Consider the following 9,009-nt stretch of genomic DNA (forward strand, 5'->3'; position numbering starts at 1 on the left):
ACAGGCTTGAGCCACCATGCTAGGCCCCAGGTAAGCATTTCTGAAAAGCCCCCCACCCTGGGAGCTACTCCAAACACTCCCCAAACAAGCCCCTCCCTGCGCCTGCTCTTAGGCATAGAATCTTCCTTCCTTCAAAGGGTTCTGGGCGCCCTGGGGCTGCTCCCTCCTGTGAGGCTTCACTCTTTGATCCCCCTTCCTGTCTACCAGCCCTCCTGGACTGAGCAGGACTTTCTCACTGTGGATGACAAAATCTTAACTCAAACTGGTTAAAGTGAAAAAGGGAATTTATTGACTTATGTAACTGAGAAGTCCGTGAGTGGAGCTGGCTTAAGGACGGAAATAATGTCATCAGACCTCTTCTCTTTCTCGTTCTCTCTCTCTTCTCTTTCTCTCTGTCTCTCTCTCTCTCCCTGCTCCCCACTGCACACACACACCCTCCGCTCCCCTCTGCACACACACACCCTCTGCTCCCCTCTGCACACACACACCCTCTGCTCCCCTCTGCACACACACACCCTCTGCTCCCCTCTGCACACACACACCCTCCGCTCCCCTCTGCACACACACACCCTCTGCTCCCCTCTGCACACACACACCCTCTGCTCCCCTCTGCACACACACACCCTCTGCTCCCCTCTGCACACACACACCCTCTGCTCCCCTCTGCACACACACACCCTCTGCTCCCCTCTGCACACACACACCCTCTGCTCTCCTCTGCATGTGGGCCCAGCTTTTCCTACTGTAGATGAGTTCCTCTGTGCAGTAGGAGAAAGGGTCACAGCTGCAGGAGCTTCAGGTGTATGTCATCCCAACTTAGCCTCAGGCTAAGCTTACGTCTTTCTCCAACCTCCATAGGTAGAATCCCAGCTTGGGACTGGTCAATTGGGTCACCTGTGTTTCCTGTATTATTGCCATTACTCTGTTCAGGAAGGTGGGAGGTTCTGACTGTCAAGGTCTGGGTCACATGCCCCTTCCTTTGCCCAGGGACTGATTGGCAACTGTACTAGAATCACATGCACAGAGGATAGGTCAGTAGGAGGGAGGACGATCCTATTTCAAGATGTAGGAAGGGATGTTGGATAAATAGAAACAGCAGATGACCTCCGCACCACTTCGTTTGGGGGCGTAGGTTGGCAGGACTCCTGGATCGTTCAGAGAGATTTCTTCCCCACCTCATCTTTCTATGCTATCTGTACTCTCTCCGGCTGGTACCCTTTCTGTCTTATTGTCTGGCGAGTGTTCCAGCATACTGTCTGCCTTTGTGAAAGGTCACAGAGTATAAATACATGCATAAACATAAAGCAGGCATTGCTCATTGGATTTCTCGTTTGGGGTCCACACTGCCTCCTTCTAGCCTGGGCTGGGAATGCATGTATCTTCCCACTTTTGTATTCCTTTTTCTGAAGGTTGTTGGGTTTCAGATTCTATTAATATTAACTCAGCATCTTCTGGGTGTCCAGTACTTTCACATCCATTATCTCCCTTAAGCCCTGGATTACGGTTGGGGGGCCCAAGGCTGAAAGAGGTGAACACCTGTTGTCTTAGTTGCCTAGGCTGCTGTAACAAATGACCACAGACCGGGTAGCTTGAAACAACAGAAATTTATTCTGGTATAGTTCAGAAAGCCAGAAGTCCAAAATCAAGGTCTTAGCAGGGCTGGTTTCTTTGGAGGGCCATGAGGGAGAACCCACTCCCTGCCTGTCTCGGAGCTTCTGGTAGTTGCTGGTGATCCTGGCATTCACAGCTGTAGCTGCTGACTCCAACCTCTGTCTCCATGGTCACAGGGCCATCTTCTTATGAGAACACCAGGCATATCGGATTAAAAGCTCAACCTCGTTTTAACTGATTACATCTGCAATGACCCTATATCCAAATAAGGTTATATTCTGAGTTACTGGGAGTAAAAGCTCACTGCGTTGTTTTTGGAGGAAACAATTCAACTCCTAAAACCCGTTAAGCAGTGAAGCCAGGCCTCAAACCCATGTCCAAATCCAGAGTCCATGCTCTTTCTGCCTGAAGCTGATGATAACGACAGCCAGTGTTTTCAGGGGACTGTGGTGTATGGGCAATTCCTTACATACTTACTACTTAAAATTCATAACAGCCCTACAAAGTAGGCACTGGGGCCATCATTTTCTAGGTGAGGAAATTAGGGCATGCAGAGGTGAAATGCTAAAAGTAACACAATCCCACTTAGGAGCAGAGTTGGGATTTGAGCAGGTTCACCTGACTTCTCCTCCAAGTTGTTCCTGGCCCTGCCTTGCTGAGCTAGAAGGCCCAATATACACATTGATAAAATGCTATGGGAACCCTGGGTGGGCAGAGACCACTGCTGTCTGCAAAGGTTGGGATAAGGCTGGTGGAGAGAAAAAACCTAGAAATCCTTCGTGGAGGAAGTGACAGTTTAGCTAGATCCAGGAAGATGAGTCAGATTTAGTGGGGCAGAGAGGAGAGGGAAGGATGTTTCCAACAAGGCAGAGGCTAGAAGCAAGACCTAAAGCCAGGGAAGTATTTGGGGGACAAAGGTGGTTCTGTCTGGCTTGTCCATAGCCCACAGTTTCACATGGGTGAAAAAGGAAAGAGGCTCACTTGAACTGGGGACCCAAATGAAGTCTCTGTATTGACTTGCCCTCCAGGTCCCTGTGTTCTAGTGGAAATTTACTTCTAAAGCTGCGTGTCCTTCAAGAGAGGGAGCAATCCCGGGAATGCAGGGCAAGCCCAAACAAATGAGACCCACCGAGTGGGGTCCACTCCCTTTCTCCCTCCCACATATCCGCAGACACCCCCTATCCCAGCCCAAAAACCAGAGGGTTGAGCTGAGAAACTCTCTGCCTCCAGAAGGCCCAGCCTTACTTCATTCTGATCCACCCAAGTGAAAAGGTTTCCAATGTGTTTTTCTGGTTGCCATGGGTTTGCTTTCTGCGTCAGACATTCAGTCTGTCAGACATGAAATTGAATAATATTTTTATTTTTAGGCATGGGTCACAGAGTCTTTTCTTTCTGCTGCCGGGTTCGCCCCCGCACTGGAACTCCAGGGAATTGGGTCTCTGGAAGCCTGGGCAATGAATAGCTTCAGCAGGAAGCTGGTGGGTGGTGTTCTGTCTGAGCTGGACACTGTGTCCTAGAGTGAGATGCCCTCACTCCGGCAGGGGTCCCTTTTGTGTCTTGGCAGAGCAGCTGGTTTTGGTCAAGAACTGGGTGCAAGTTGTGCCCATGTGTCAAGGCTGGCACTGTGGGAGGGCAGGTTGGTGGAGTGGACCTGCTGTGGGTGGTGGAGGATGTCCAGATGGCCAGTGGCATGTGGCAATGTTGACAAGGAACAGGTGACCACACCAGCAAGTAGTCAGGATCCACAGAGAGCCATGGGATGCCCAAAGGTAGTTTGCTGGCATTAAGTGGAGGCAGGAATGAGCTCTCATAGTTCTAGTTAAAGGGGGAAATTTAGAAATAGGACCCTCATATTAGGGGCCAGCTCCAAGAACAAAGCAAAAACCCAGGCTTAGAGCAGGATGCCTCAATCTTGGTACAACTGGCACTTGGGGCTGGATAGTTTTTTGTCATCGGAGATAGTCCTATGTGTTGTAGGACATTTAGCAGCATTCCTGGCCTTCACACACTAGATGCTAGTAACACCCCCTCCCCAGTTGTAACAACTAAAAATATCTCTAGACATCACCAAATGTCCATAGAGCAGGGAGGCAAAATTGTCTCCTGTTGAGGCTGAGAGGGATCTGTAAAATGAACATGTTTGGGATTTGGGAGGCAGACTCAGGAGCAAGGGAGTAAACAAAGATCTAGTTAGTGGAATAAATGGTGACTCCTTGGCTTGCCCCACATTGGTTAGGATCTTGGGTGGCAAGTGGCGAATGTCAGTTTTTGCTAACATTCCTGCTGTGGTTTGAATGTGTCCCCAGAAGTTCACAGGCTAGAAACTTAGTCCTCAATGCAATGGTGTTGAGAGGTGAGACCTTTAAGAGGTGATTAAGTCATGAGGGCTCTGTCCTCATGAATGAATTAACACCATTATTGTGGGACTGGTTTCTTTATAAAGAATGAGTTTGGCCTACTTCCCTCTCTCTCTTACCATGTGATGCCTTCTGCCATGTGGTGCCACAGCAAGAAGGCCCTCACCAGATGCCAGCACCTTGTTCTTGGACTTCCCATCCTCCAGAACCATAAGCCAATACATTTCTGTTCATTATAAATTACCCAGTCTCAGGTATTCTGTTATAGCAGCACAACAATGAACTAAGATAATTCCCAAAAGGAGATGTACCGAAAGGCTATGGTAGAGGTAGGGGGGACATTCCTTAGTAACAAGAGGCTGGAAGATTTGACTTAGAAATGGCAGGAACCAAGGAAGCCTCCATTTCTTCATCTGTATAATGGGAGTAATAACAGTGCCTGCCTCATAGAGGCATTGTGAGGATTAAATGAGTTATTATAGGTATCCAATACATGATAAGCACAATGTGAGAATTAGCTACTGTAACTATTAATGTGGTTGTTTTCATTTTGTTACTTTCCTATTCATGATCTGGTTGTTGTCTTTCTTTCCATCTTCATGTCTCACCACCCTGTCTCTTGCCCCAACACTCCAGTCATCCTTGGCCATCTGTGAGCCTCTCAAATGCTAAGCCATTTCACATTTTCACCCAGCTGAAATAATTTCTATGGAATTTGTCTCAAGGTTCTGTTGCTCTTATCTTTAAAGTGTTTAGACAGAGAATAAGCCTGCCATTTTGAAATAGCAGATCCCAGAAATATTTCTCAGAGGAGGTGATGAAGTGTTAAACGCAGCAGGGCTTTCCTGAGAAGTGATTTGCTGCCACAGACCATCTGAGGGGCAAGAGAACAGCTCAGAGAGCAAGAGGACAGGCTGGAGCCTAAGTCAGAAGAAAGAATCCCAGCATGGGCAGGGATTTGTATATCAGCCTTCGTATAGCACACAGAGACAGACATAATGCAAGATGGCTGCATCTTTTCTGCTTTGAGCTTAGAAGAGGAGGAAATCTAGGCAAAGGGACATAAGTCATGGAGAGAACAGGGAAAAGTAGCCCCTGAAACTTGCTGTTTTGGGAGTCATGAGGTACAGCCAATGGCATGGGGAAACCACACTACCATCACCTCTACCTCAGACAGTGAACTGTGCTCTAAGGGCTTTTAGCAGCAAAAAGGTGAGATTTTAAATGTTGGAGCCATTTGTGGTGTGAGAAGACCTTGTGGACGGGTAGCTGGCACTTTTCATCACCTGGGAGCAGAAGTGAGCATAAAATAAAAGCCTTCTCTTAAGGGCAGACCATGGGAAACTAGCCTTGGAGTGAGTAAGCAGGAAGAGCTGACTTTAGCCAGAAGGTATGGGACTCGCACCCAGGTGTTGTGTTTGTGTTAAGCTTGCTTCATATTGAATCTGGACTTGAAATTGTTATGCAAAGAGTAGCCACTGTGGGTAATTAAATATTTATGCTCTTATTTAACAACGATTTCCATTTTAGCAAAGAAAGCAGACTTTAATCCCCTGCCACTTCTCACCTCTTTCTGGAGCAACCCCAGCTTCAGTTGAGCCCGGAACAGCACTTATTGCTGGTCACCAGAGGCAGCCCCTAGAATGTCAGGCCGAGAGGGGAGCTATACCAAGCTAGCCCTTGACCACAGCAGGCAGCCTTGATGATGAACCAAGGGCTTGATCTCTGCCTATCATAAAGCCTGGGTTCAAGTTCTCGCTCCACCTTGAGCTAGCAAACTTAATTCATCTGAGCCTCACTTTCCTTGTCTGTAAAACAGACATGAGGATCTCTGCCCCATGGGAATGCTGTATAGCTGAAACAAGATAACAAGTGTTAATGGTTCCCAGGCATATGGTGCACAAAAGTCAAGAGAGAGATGTTAGAATGCAGGTTCCCAGGCATCTCTTCAGATTTTCTAATTAAGTAAAGGTGGGACTCTGGGGCCTTCCTGCAAACTTCTAGGTGATTCTTTTATCTAGATATGTTAGTAAGAAACACTGATGTTTAAAAAGGGTTTAGTAACAAACCCAGCACACAGTAAGTCTTCAGTACATGTCATTGGTAGCAGTTGTAATCATTATTCTAATTATTACAACAATAGTGGTACATGACAAACTCTCTCCAAATCCAGTGGCTTAAAACAATAAGCATTTGCTTATCCCAGGAATACGCAGGTCAGTGAGGCAGGCTGGTCTCAGCTGTGATTCTTTTGGTTGTAGCTGGGCTCACTTAACAGGTTCAATGCCAGCTGGCTGTCCACTGAAATGATGGGGCAAATAGGCCACGTGTCTCTGAAAATGGGCATGAGGATCTCTGCCCCATATGCCATGAGAACATGCTAATCCAGCATGTTCTCATGGAGGTGGCAGAGGTGCCAGTGCTTTCAGGCCTGTGCTTACTGTCACGTTTGCTCCCATCTCATTGGTCAAAACAAGTTGCATAGCTGAGCCTAGAGCCAAGACATGGCGAGCATCCCACCCGGAGCAGTAGCCCCTGATCAAGCACATGCCACAGGGAGCTGGTAGGGGGAGTGTGAAGATTTGGGACTAATCATAAGTATTGTTGTAGAAAATATCAGAGTTCACTGTCTTTGTCTACCAAATTTGCTTCGATGAGCGTGCATTACACTTTCAATCAGAAACAAATCTAGCTATTATCACTTTGAAACAAAAATAGTGCTTAGAAAACAAGAGAGGATTATTATGAGGAGTAAACAAGATTTAAACATGTCAATGCATGAGGAAGAGCATTACAAGCTGCCCAGAAGCCTGGGGGATGGTGTGCTAAGAACCAGGCCCCCAGCCAGATGTGAACAGCCCCCTCTCCATCAGGCCTGCAGTCTGCTTTGGATCTGGCTATGCTGCTGCAACATCACCTTGACATTAGGATCAGGTGTTAACTCACCCCTTACCCCTCTGGAGCCCCAGTGCCCGCATGGTGAATGAGTTTCAGGCAGCAAAACCACAGCCCTCCTCACTTTGAGGGCTTCTCTTTGCTTTCCCCTTTATCCAACCCCCAGAAATTTACTTCTCTTGTGTCACAATAGACTGAGGGCTCCTCGGAGGGCAAGGCCACATCCCCAAAATACATCATAAGAGCACCCACAAAAATAAGAGTCACTACTACTTTTTTGAGCATTTATTATGCTTCAGGCATGGTGCTAACTGCATTTTATATATTAGCTAATTTAATTCTTCTGGTGACCCCATGAGTTTGTGTATGAGTTTCCTATTGCTGCTGTAACAAACTACCACATACCTGGTGTCTGAAAATAGCACAAATTTATTCTCTTACACTTACAGAGTTCAGAAGTCCTAAAATGGTGCTAAAAATCAAGTCAGTAGGCCTATGTTCCTTCTGGACGATCTAGAGGAAAATCTGTTCCTTGCCTTATGCAGCCTCGAGAAACCGTGTGCGTCCCTCAGCTTGTGGCTCCCTTCCAGCAATGAGGATAAAAAAATGGATGGGGATATGGATGCATGTATGGAAGGGTAGATGGAAAGATGGACAAATGGAAGGATGGATGGATGCATGGATGGATGGAAGGATGGATGGATGGTTGGATGGATGAATGGATGGTTGGATGTATGGATGGATGAATGGAAGGGTGGATGGCTGGATGATGGATGGATGAATGGAAGGATGAATGGATGTATGGATGTGTGGATGTGTGGATGGATGAGTGAATGGAGGGTTGAAGGTATGGATGGATGGATGGATGGATGGATGGATGGATGGATGGATGGTTGGAGAGATGAACAGAGGATGGATGGATGGATGAATAGATGGTTGAATATATGGATGGATGATGGATGAATGGATGGAAAGATGGATGGATGGTTGGATAGATGGATGGGTGAATGGATGGCTGGCTTGATGTATGGATATATGTAAGGATGGATGGATGGATGGATGGATGGATGGATGGATGGATGGATGGATGGATAGATGGATAATTGGATGGATGGATGGATGGATGGATGGATGGATGGATGGATGGATGGATGAATAGACACTCAGAAAGTCTTTAGTCTCCTCTAGATTTCATCTCTGTGGCTGAGACAATGGCAAAGCATTTCTCTTTTCCATCCCCATCCCTGGAGCTGTCGTTTTTCACATCCATCAGCATCAAGATACTTCCCACTAAACTTCGTGGGTGAGAGCCTGTACTCTTTCCAAACCTCTCACTGAACCAGTCCACTCTTGTCATGAGAAAATAAGTATGTCATCTAATTACCAATGATGTCAGTCAAGGAACCTTAAACAAAGAGATTAGTTCTGCTTGTATTTGTTGGTACAATGGACATCATAACATATTTAACAGCATTGTAATGTGGAACAGATGGGAAAGACCCCAGCTTTCAGGGCCTCTCCATCTCTCCCACTTTCTACCAACAGCCAAAACCAAGCGACCTTTTAGAACACTTTATGGGCTGGATGGCTGACAGAAATTGCTCACCCAGGGGCTGCCAGTACCGGCCCAGCCTGATAATGCCTGCTGGGTTCTTCATTGAAGACGATCAAGTTACAATCCTTGGGAATGCTGGAAATTCCACAGTGGATCTAGATACAATATTGGGGTGAAGCCCTCACAAGCTTTACCCATTTATCATTGAGTTTCCACCGAGTGCTGATTATGTCATGGAATTTCCATCATGAAACCAAAATCTTGAGAAATCACCAAGGAGTAAATTTCAGTTTGGTTATGTGCTGGGCAACCTTGGATAAATTAGTCATCTCTCTGAGCCTGTGTCTTCAGCTGCAAAATAAGGGAGAAGAGCCAGCTGGACTAGTCATGAAGCCTGAGTGAGACAATGTCTGTAGAAGCCCAATAGGCACACAGCAGGTGCTCAAACTAATCTCGGCCCACGTGGGTGAGGGACTGAGTTTAGAACTCTAGATCTATTGAGAAACATTTCACATGCACCTAGTCTGTGGACCTGCATCCCACACAGAATTTTAGAATTTTTGAAATGAAAGGAAACTTGGGGACTATTTA

Source organism: Gorilla gorilla, chromosome 15 (genome assembly GCF_029281585.2).
Source record: "Gorilla gorilla gorilla isolate KB3781 chromosome 15, NHGRI_mGorGor1-v2.1_pri, whole genome shotgun sequence".
Taxonomy (NCBI): Eukaryota; Metazoa; Chordata; class Mammalia; order Primates; family Hominidae; genus Gorilla; species Gorilla gorilla.